Consider the following 11,228-nt stretch of genomic DNA (forward strand, 5'->3'; position numbering starts at 1 on the left):
ATATATATATATATTACTATATAGAGGCATAGTTTCTAAAGGTGAGACTTCAAAAGTGTATAACAAATAACATTTGGGAGACTATTCCTATTTATAATTAGTCCAAGTTGGGATCAAGTTTTTTTATAACAAAATAGAGGTTATTCTTATATAGATGTTTTATTGTAGAAATCAAACTTGATTAAAAATACGTGTACAGTTTTTATAAGTCAGTATTCTTGCATACACAGGTCGACCTTGGATCTAGGCCAGGAGTATTCTTCCTAGGATCCAAGGTTGGAGAGATCTCAATTTTTTTTTATTAGATGTGTATATATAAAGTAAAAAAATAATATAAATATTAATATTATTTAGGTTTTAAATGGTTCAAATAATTAATATTTTTAAAGAAAAATTTACATACAAATTCACTTTAAAAAACTATCTGGTTGAGGGCTAAATTAAGAATTAAACTCATATTTGACTCATGTGGTATCCAAAATTTTGTCATTTACCGTTTGAAGTATTTCCATACGTGACATTTAATCCATTCATGATGGAAAATTAATCAATTTGTTAGTTTTTTTTTTGTCACACGACACAATTTTTGACACGTGGTATATACACATGACAATTGATTTAATTTTTTACCGTATAGATTTAATATGTAGATAAATAAAAAATTAAATTTTTTTCTTATTTATCCACGTATTAATTTTATATAGAAAAAAAAAATTATTGGCAAAAAATTTAACAAATCGTTGGTTTTTTTTATTCAAAATGAGTGAAATGTCACCAATGGAAATACTCCAAGAGACAAATATTATCAAATAATACCACATTAGCTAAATGATAAAATTTTGGATACCACATGACAAAATAGGGGGTTAATCCTTAATTTAAAGAAATTGTGAAACATCTTTTTGATTTTGGATAAACAATGATATTTAGTGAAAGTAATAATACATACCGTATAATTATTAATGAAATATATTTTTTGTTTATCGTGTATTCAAATATGTTTTAAATTCTTTTACGTACAATGTTTTAATTAAAAGGACTCTTATTTATTATTCCGCTTAGGGCCCGTAAATTATTAGGACTGGGACTAAAAAGAACAATATATATATATATATATATATATATGTGTGTGTGTGTGTGTAGTATTGGACGACAATACTATTATAATAGGCTAGAGTAGGTGGCACTTAGGTAAAAAGTACGAGGAAAAAGAAAAAAAATGAACTGAATCTCAAATTGGAAATGAAATGGAAGTGCTTGTGTGTTATTAATAGAGTCCGTTTCTAATATATGTAGACGTTTTTTTAAAGCTATGAGACCTAAGGAATGAGATTGGATCAAAACACATAATATCTACATGGTATTGAATCGGTCTGTCATAATTGATATTAAAGCTGACTCTCCACGTACGATGTGTTGTTTCAAGATTGAATGAGGTTGGATAAAAACACATAATATCTACATGGTATTGAATCGGTATGTCATAATTGATATTAAAGCCGACTCTCCACATACGATGTGTTGTTTCAAGATTGAATGAGGCAGAATCTGGTGGGCCTATAATGATCTAGACCCAGGAGGTGGCACTGGGCTGAAAGGCTTGAGTAAGAAGTGATCTTGAAGGACGGTGGTATTGGAGAGAATAAACTAAATCTCACATAAGAAATGTAGAGAAATAAGGGTCGGTCCTAGGTATAGGCCCGAAGTGTGACCTTCTAGAATCAAAAAGGGTCCCTTTTTTATACTATATATATATATATATATATTAATTTTTTTTATTATAATTGTAGTTATAATACCCGTTCAATTCTAAAATGGACCAAATAATATAATATTTTTGGCCTAAAATGAACCCAATTTTTTTTTATATATATAGTAATTTTTTTATTATAAATTCAGGTTTAAAAGGGAATCAAATACATAATATTTTAAGCATAAAATGGGATCAAATTTATATTTTAAACTTTTAAGTACATTTTTTTATTTATTAAGAGTCCCTTACCTCTTATATTGTCTGGGGCCCATAAAATATTAGGACCGATCCTGAAAGAAATATTATGATATATTAGTAATATGTGTGTCTAATACGTGTAAATGAGTTTTAAAATGAGCTCTAAGATAATATCTATATGGTATTGGATTATAGGATTCAGTATGAAGTGAGTGGTGCTAAGATAGAAGGAGTGAGTAAAAATCGGTCTTAAAAAATGATAATGAGGCATATGAAGGAACTGAATTCCACATAATAAATGGGGAGGGATAAATATATGGACAAAGTACGAAAAAAATGCTCGTAGTTTGTCTTATTTGCAAATAGAGACTCGTGGTTTAAAAATTTACAAATAGAGATATGTTATATGCTTTTTTTACAAAACAAAGTATTTAAAATTAAACTTTTAAGTAATTGATGACAATAATAAGCATGTTTAAATTTTTTTCCCAAGTACATTTATATTGACAAAACATAGATCTATAAATCAAATTGCAACTGTATAAAATGGATTTAAATACCAATTTAGTTCATAAACTTTCAGATTAGTAAAAAACTTAAAATGCCACCATATTATTTATTGTTTCGATTTAGGAAGTTATTTTTTTTCGGAGGTTGTGTTTTACTGATATGTAAGAATAATTTTTTAACATAAAAATATCTTTGGTTGTAATTAGAACTTAAATGTATAATTATAATACTTTTTGTTTTGTAAATAGAATATACTACAGACTTTTATTTGTAAACTTTTAAATCACATGTCTTTATTTGCAAATTGAACAAATCACATGTATTTTTTTTTCGTACTTTTCCCTAAATATATTATTAAACTAAAGGATCAGAGACTCAATATATAGAAATGGAAAAATTAAAGGACCAATGATACATTTTCCCCTTAATTTAATGAGCTTCTACTACTTTATAATGTGTGTAACATGGTGCTTATGTGTGTATTTATGTTTCTTGATTGTCCCCCCTCACATTATTAATTGCACCATATCTAGTCCACTAGATATGCTCTCATCCTCTATTTAGGATGTCTATTATTATTGGGCCACATACTAAACATTTTGATTCTACAAATATTTACCCAATTAAAATAATTTATGATAAATAACTGAATTTCTTATTTTATATAAAACTTAACTTGATTAATAGTACTATCATGGGTTAAGGTGCAAAAGTACCGTAATGTTTTGGGTCAGGAGTAATTTTACCCATAACGTCTAAAATGGTACAATTGTAGCCTTAAAGTTGGAAGCCAAGAGCAATTTTACCCCTAATATTGATAAATTGAGTCAATTTGAGAAATAATTTATCAAACTGTCTTATCAGTCATGAATCTTATCATTTACACTTCACATGTGCGTCATTTTATTAATAATAAATCACAAACATATGTTGAGATGTGAAAAAAAATATATTGTCTTTTGTACGAATCAGACAAAAAAAAATCCAAAAAATTCACGAATTTATAAATATTAATCTCCAATTCTATTATTAAATTATAATATGAAATCTTTTTTTAGAACGAATTGATATTCAATTGGTGCAAAATAAGGAACAAAAATATCAGTGTTTTATAATAGTATCTAAAATTGACCCAAATTACCAACATTAGGATAAAATTGCTCTTGGCTATAAACATTATGAGTAAAATTATACCATTTTAAATGTTAAAGATAAAATTACTTCTGATCCAAAACGTTAGGATATTTTTGCACCTCAATCCTACCATAATTTAATTTTATACGAAAAGATTAGATAGTTGATTTTCAAAAATCAGATTCTATAATGTACAGTATTTTTTAAATTAAAAAAAAAAGTGATATGTGTAAGTGTAAGTAATAATAATAATAAAAAACTGAGAGATGAACAAATTATTTGCCTTATTCTTTATCTTTATTAGTTGTGTGAAAGTGACACTTTTAGATGCTTCTAATTTTTTAATAACCATATAATTAGGGAGGCCAGCTAATAACAAGTTGAGAATCTCCTCATATCTTTTTGATGGTAATTGCTAGTTAAATAATTAATAAAATATAATTTTATTATATGTTAGCATAAAATTATAATTCTAGTACACATGTTTTGCTTTCTTTAAGGAGATTCGAGATCTTTAAGATTAGCAAAACTTTAAGCAATGCAGTCAAGTATTATCCGCCCGTAATTTGGATGAGTCGGATCCATAGTTAGAGTTTGTCTTAATTTCAAAGGACATAAATAGATAGTTGTACCATCGTACAAAAAATGATAAATAGGTGCGTATTGGAACAAAATGGGGTGATTTTGGAACGTCCATTTTCGATGAGTAATAAAAGTAATCATCAGATGTTTTCAGAAATAATCGATACAACAAACGCCATAGAGGAAACCATTATACTATTCAAAAAACGAGTTCAAGAACACTCATCTACTTATATATTAAAGATCATTTAATCGGTTTTTTCATCATTTCCAACTTCTATTTTCAATCCTAGATAATTACTAAGATGATAACACAATATGGATTGATAAATACGAAATTATAAACATAATTTAAAATCTTTCAAATAAGGGGGTGGGCTTTGGCGCAACGGTAAACTATGTTGTCATGTGACTGAGAGGTCACGGGTTTGAGTTTTAGGAGCGGTCTCTTGCCAAAATATTGGAAAAAATATAAATAAAAATTGTTTTAACTTCAATTTTTTTATTAAAAGCAAAATTCAAAAACCGATTTCAGAGTTAGTTACTTAGAAGTTGGAATCCAATTAGTTGCAACACTATAGAAGTGCCGCCTTCGTCTGAAAACACGTTGCATTTTCTGTTTAGGAGTTCATTATTTGGAAGTTGGAATCTAGCGGTTACAAACCTTTAGAACCGTTGCCTTTATTTGGAAGTTAATCCCAAATGTTGCAACACTCTAGAAACGTTGACTTTGCATATGTAATTGGTTTTTTGGATTTCGGGGGTGTTTGGTTACCTACTTTTCACCTCATGTTTGTCTTTTCATTTTAAAAGGCAGAGTTTTAAGTATTCGCAAAAAAACAACAAGTAGCCAAATGCGTCATTCCTTTTAGGTGGGTTATGGATATGGAACCAATTTTTTTAAAATTTTTTTATAATATTCTTTAAGTTCAATTAAATAATAAGGCATTGCAATTTTGATTTGCCCATCTGTTCAATGTGTGTTTTTATTTCGCTGATGATTTCTACACACAACTACTTGTTGTTTTTTGCAAAAAAAAAAGAAAAAAAAAGAAAGGAATCAGATCCGAGTGTCCGGAAGAGACTAAATGATGAAGAATGGATTACAACTGTTTTTCAATGGGATTCGACTTACGAGGAGTATATGATTTCTATTTTGTTGTATTTGTACTTTTTATGGTTTTTATATGCTCTTTGTAGTCTTTTTACTGCTCTTTGTAGTCTTTTTCTTGCTCTTTGTAGTCTATTTTCTTCCCATTATGGATCTTGTACTGGCTATTGCCTGTATGGGTGAGAAGTTTTATCGTGCTGTATTTGTACTTTGTGATTCCATGGAATGAAATAAGGCATCTTTATCAAAAAAATAAAAATAAAAACCACTCTTAAGAAAGCTGATATTATCAATCCCCACAATACTCCGTTTGACTTCCGATTCGTTTAAAGGTTTAAGAAAATTATATAATTTCATTTGAATTTTTAAGTAATTTTAGATTAATAATATTTTTTTTCTGATTTATTGCATTTTATTCCTGTTTTATTTATGTTTTTGGACTAGTCTATTAAGCTGCAAGACTAATCTTGCAAAATAAACCTTTAAAATCCTAAACAGTTTTGAAATGAGATTATGAAATTTTTTTGGAGTACTTGAATGATTAATTAATTTGGAAACCATTAAAAATTCTAAGGACTTGTTTGTGTTACCTACTGTTTGCTATTTACTGTTGGAAAAAACTGTTTTTTCAAAAAACAGTGATTCTCTGTTTTTTTTGTAAAAGATCATTTTTCAAGTGTTAAAGACAAACAGAAAGAACTAACCAAACACCTAACACTCTCCATTTTGAAGTGGAAATATAAATAAGAACATGAAAATGAGCAACCAAATACCCCCTAAAAGCCGGGATTAATCTACTTCTCAAATTATATCTAGTTATTTAGAAAGAATTAGGTGAATTAATGAAGGAGTGAATGCAAGGATAAACTTTTCAAGTTCTTTTAATGAAATAAATATAAATAGAAATAGAAATATTTGTAACTAAACCTATAATAAATTAAATGGTATTCACAAATGAAATTTGATGAAAGAAATGATTAAATGAATATTTATAGTAATCAAAATAACTTTTTAATAGATTATTTAATTTGTTATTTTTTTTTTTTGAAGCAAAGGAAACACTTTATTAAGGATTAGAAACCAAACAATCAGAACGCAACAATGGCCGAATAAAATCCGGAGAAAGAACAAAAGAATAAGGGCTAGCATAAGAACGTGACCCCGTGCCAAAGCATGAGCGACACTGTTCGCTTGCCTAAAAATGAAAGAAAGACTAGCAACAGGAATCTGTTGGATCAATAGCCTACAATGTGAGATCACTAACTCGAACTCCGAAAACCCCTCCTCATCGCTCGCCATAGCCTCCACCACGAGCCTAGAATCAGACTCAATTAAAACATTTGAACATTGCTTAAAAATGATCCAAGAGAAAACCTCCTTCAACGTTAAAGCTTTCCGCAATCAAAGGATCAACCATGCTAAATTTAGTGTTCGAAAACCCCCAAAGAAACAAACCTTGCTGAGAATTAAAAAAAAAGAAAGAAATGAGATATGAGTTATGAGTTACTCCCTCCATTCTCAAATAAGTGTCGTTTTAGATAATTGTTTTTGTTCTTTTTTAAGTGTCGTTTTCGTTTTTCAATAAAATTTAGTATAATTTTTTGATCTAAGCATTTAAATTTTGTCTTGATTTATGTGTTTTTTAAGCTTTCAAAGTTTTTTCTCCAACCATTATAGGAGAGAGAATTTTTATTTAGTTAATCCATGTAAATTTATTAATTTAAATGTATATTAATTGTGTTTCTTAATTTGTATGAAAAACTCTAAAACGACACTTATTTGAGAATGGAGGGAGTAGTATTTTGGGAAATGAAATTTAAAAAAAAAAAAAGTTTCAAACAATTTGCTTAATTAACTTAATAATTGTTTGACTTATTGTAAGACTTTTCCATGCTCCCCAGCCATTTAGACGCCATGGCCCCCATTTTTCAGACAAAAAAGAAAAAAACGTTTTCGAATTTTTCGTGTTTCACCTTTTCAAGAAGAAAAGGATTTCTTCAATTATTGATCTTTGTTACTGTGATTGTTATATTTTTTTTTTTTTTTTTTTTTTTTTTTTTTTTTGCTGTAATAACAAGTTTACTATTGTTAGTGATCAAACACCCCCTAACCATAAGTATACTCGTACAAATATTTGTTAATGAGAGTTACTCAAAATTAAATTTCTCATTTCCCTGCTCATCTGTTGTTTGCTCACATGGATGAGCTAATAGATATCATTGCGGCTGTTCGTCATAGTTTTCTGCTCGAAAACACGATTAGTACCTTGGCAACTTAGAATGGATTGGCTAGATTGTCTAATGCTGCTTCTTGCAGTGGCGAATACATGATTACTCAGTTGAGATTTTTTTTTTGCTAAATTGAATTTGCTCAATTTTTTTTTTTGTATATATGCGTGTGATAATTTGAGTGGTCAAGAACCAACTTTTGAGTATTAATATACAATTTCTCAAAATTAAGCTAGATTTTGTTTAAGATTTCTAACATGTAAAAAAAAAATTGGATTTATGGAGGACCAAACAGGTTAAAAAAAATTAGAAATTTGGATTTAGGGAGTATACCTAATAGACCCATAATATTAAAAAAAAAAAAAAATTGAACAAGCCTAACTTTTAATGGGCCATCTTGGTGGGGTTAATTCAACACTCCGATAAAAAAATTTAAGACAGGGAGCCGAAACTACTCGGGGTCAATGTGATTCCGGTGGTCGGAGGGGCCCGAGCCCCCAGGCCTCCTATCTACGCCCATGGTTCCTTGGTATGCAATCTGTGATCTCCCACGTCTTTCGTGAAGGAAATCAGGTCGGCCGCAGATGCTCTTACTTGTTTTGGCCACACTGGTCCCATTGAACAATGATGGAATTTACATCTAGATTTTTGTTCTAGTTTCCTTTGTGATAATGTCTGTGGTCGAATCTTATATCGATTCACTTAATTTCTTTTTTCCTTGCTTTTTTTGTATGATTTTTTATTCTCTTCTGGGTCGTGGTTTTTGGGTTGTGAGGGGTGTTTGTTGGGATGTCTCGTTTCCTTCTTTTCGCCACCTCGCTTTTAATTAAAAAATGATTCGGTTTGTAAAAGAAAACTGTATATATCAATCTGAAAAATATGAAATCACGTAACATTTATTTGAAATTAACCCTTTAATATAATTTAATATTTTAAGTTTAACTTTTTTTTTAAACATTTTAAGTTTAACTAATTGTATATTTTTTCTTACTTTTATCCTAATTAATTGTGTTGCAAGTAAATGGCAAATGAGTTAGTTTGAGTGGAGGAGGCTTTACCAAGAATAAAGCATGGCCAAGTTGAGTCAATATAAAATTCGTAGTATATTGATAGTGACTGCTACCAGATCTTCCGATGCATCAATAATATAAAGTATGCCAAAATTAAATTTTGAAAATATTGATAATGTTAAATATTAGTAGTAATAATTACACGATAAATAATATATATATATTTTAATTTTTATTAATATACTTAGTCTCGGTATCTGCAAATAATATACTATAATAAAAATCTTAAATTTTTTTTTTTTTTTTAATCAGAGGAGGGTGTAAACCCAGGACACAAAAACAAACTAAATTAACGGCTCATTCTATGCGAGTGTTGGCCTAAATGATCCTCGTGAAGAATAGATTGGAGGTCAGATAACACATCACACTCATAATGACAAAAAAAATGACACTACGAAGTAGACTTGTTCATGGGCTGGGACGGGTTGGGCTTGGGCCGGGTCTAACCGGGCTTGTCACATAATTACTTTGTCCAAACCCAACCAAGCCCGCACTATATTTACATCGGGCTCGGGCCGGGCTGGACCAAGCTAAAAGAACTAATTCCCAAGCCCAACCCGGCCGACCCAACTAATATCGTTGTATTTTTTAAAATTAAAATTAAACTAAAAAATTATACTATAAATATAAATAATAAAATACAATAAACTAAATTTTAGAGGATTATTTCAATAAAAATCAATTAATGCAATCCTAAATAAAAAAATACTTTTTTTTATCGTAATAAATAAAATAGTAACAAAATTTGTACATGTTCACCAATTCTAAAAAATATACGGTTTGGAAATTTTTATGTTGAAGAAATTTAAAATTTTATTTTTGGAATATAAAGTTTATTAAACTATAAAAGTTATTAAATTAAAATTATTATTAAAATTTCGGGCTGGGCTTGGGTTTTGAGACAAATCCCAAGCCCAACCTACTATATATACGGGCCTAAGCGGGCTTGGACCGGATCGGGCCTATTACAAAACATATACGTCGAAGTCCAGTCTTTGAAGAGCGGGCTTGAATGGGCTGGGCGGGCCAGTGGGCTTTTGAACAGGTCTACTACGAAGTTCGTCATCCAGTCAGCGGCCTGATTCCCTTCTCGAAACGAGTGCTCCAGTCTCAGCTCCCAGTCCCGATCTTTATACTCCTATTTGACGCCTTTTTTGAGTGAATTGGATTGCGAGCGTGCCAAGAAGTTTGTTGAAAACTTACAAAAGTTGGAAATCTGACTTCTAAGTCAAAAGATTGTGTGAAAGCTTAAAGAACATAAAAAAAGCTTAAAATTCGTCAATTATATCTACGGATATCGAGATTAATTGAAGGAAAAGATGTCGAATTTGAAATTGAAAATAAAAAGGAATGCTTGAATAATTGGAATTGAGATTCTGAAATTGAAATGATTACAGATATAGGAATTGAATTGAAAGAACTTGGAATTAACAATTGAAAGAAAGTGTAGAACTAAGACAATTGAAAATTGAAAGAGATTGACAACAATTGTTGTAGAGATTTTTCTAAGACTTTTCAGTCATTGTTTTGTTGATTGTTTTGGTTGTTGATTGAGTTGGATCTCGTTTCCTATTGCCAAAACTTGTATTTATACTGTAGAACGAAGTAGGCAACTGTCCATCAAGTAAGTTCTACGTTTCAGCAAGGAAGTTTCAATAAGTTCTGTAATTGCTCTCATCCACTAACTGTTTTTTGCTGCCGAATTATACTTTTCTGCTGTAAAAAATATGTTGGAAACTGCCCAGCAAGAAAGTTTCACGTTTCAGCAAAGAAGTTCTGTAACTGCTCAGCAAGAAAGTTCCATAACTGCTTTCCCCAACTAACTCACGTTTCAGCTCCACTACTCCCCACTATCTCCACTTTCCAACTTCCATAAATTTGTAGCAGTTGATAATTATCCAATTCAGCCAGAATAATTGGTAAATTATCAAATCGGCCCAATACTTCTAATTTCTCACACATTTTGATGAAAAAGATACAATTGACAAAATAATACTAAATCCAAACCAAATTAAAGTTGCCTAATTACCCCCCAACTCCATTAATTATTTTTATTTGGGCCAAATTAAGTAGATTAATTATGAAATTGTCCTAAATTAAAAAATGGGTGAAACAACTTCTGACACCTTAGTAGCAGCCATACTAGTGGGTGGTACCTGTCAGTCTCTCCATTCATCATTGCTAGGACAGTCTATGAGTCCAGCTCCACTTGAACCCTTATGTACCTTTTTTTCCATGCCAAAGTAAGTCCGAAATATAGCCCCCAGAGTTTGAAATATTAGTTATTGATGGGGTTGAATTTGTAATTTCACGTGAAAATTTGCGATTAGATAGAAACAATGTTAAATAGATGTATCTACAACTGAACTAGACGGACAGACCGCATACGTGGTAATTTTGAGTAGCTCCAAAGAGTTTAGACGACCATTTAAGCTCTGCCAATCCCAACAATTTCGCTCCTCATCCCAATAATCATTTACTGATTTTTCCAAATCCTCATTTCCCATATCCATAGCACTTCTCGGCACCAATAAATTTGGACCACACTAGATATCCTTCCAAAATATCGTATCGCGACCATTAAAAATCAGCTTTGCCGCCCCTTTATTCATAATTGCTCGCCCTTCCATAATACTCCTCCA

This window comes from Euphorbia lathyris, chromosome 7 (genome assembly GCF_963576675.1).
Source record: "Euphorbia lathyris chromosome 7, ddEupLath1.1, whole genome shotgun sequence".
NCBI lineage: Eukaryota > Viridiplantae > Streptophyta > Magnoliopsida > Malpighiales > Euphorbiaceae > Euphorbia > Euphorbia lathyris.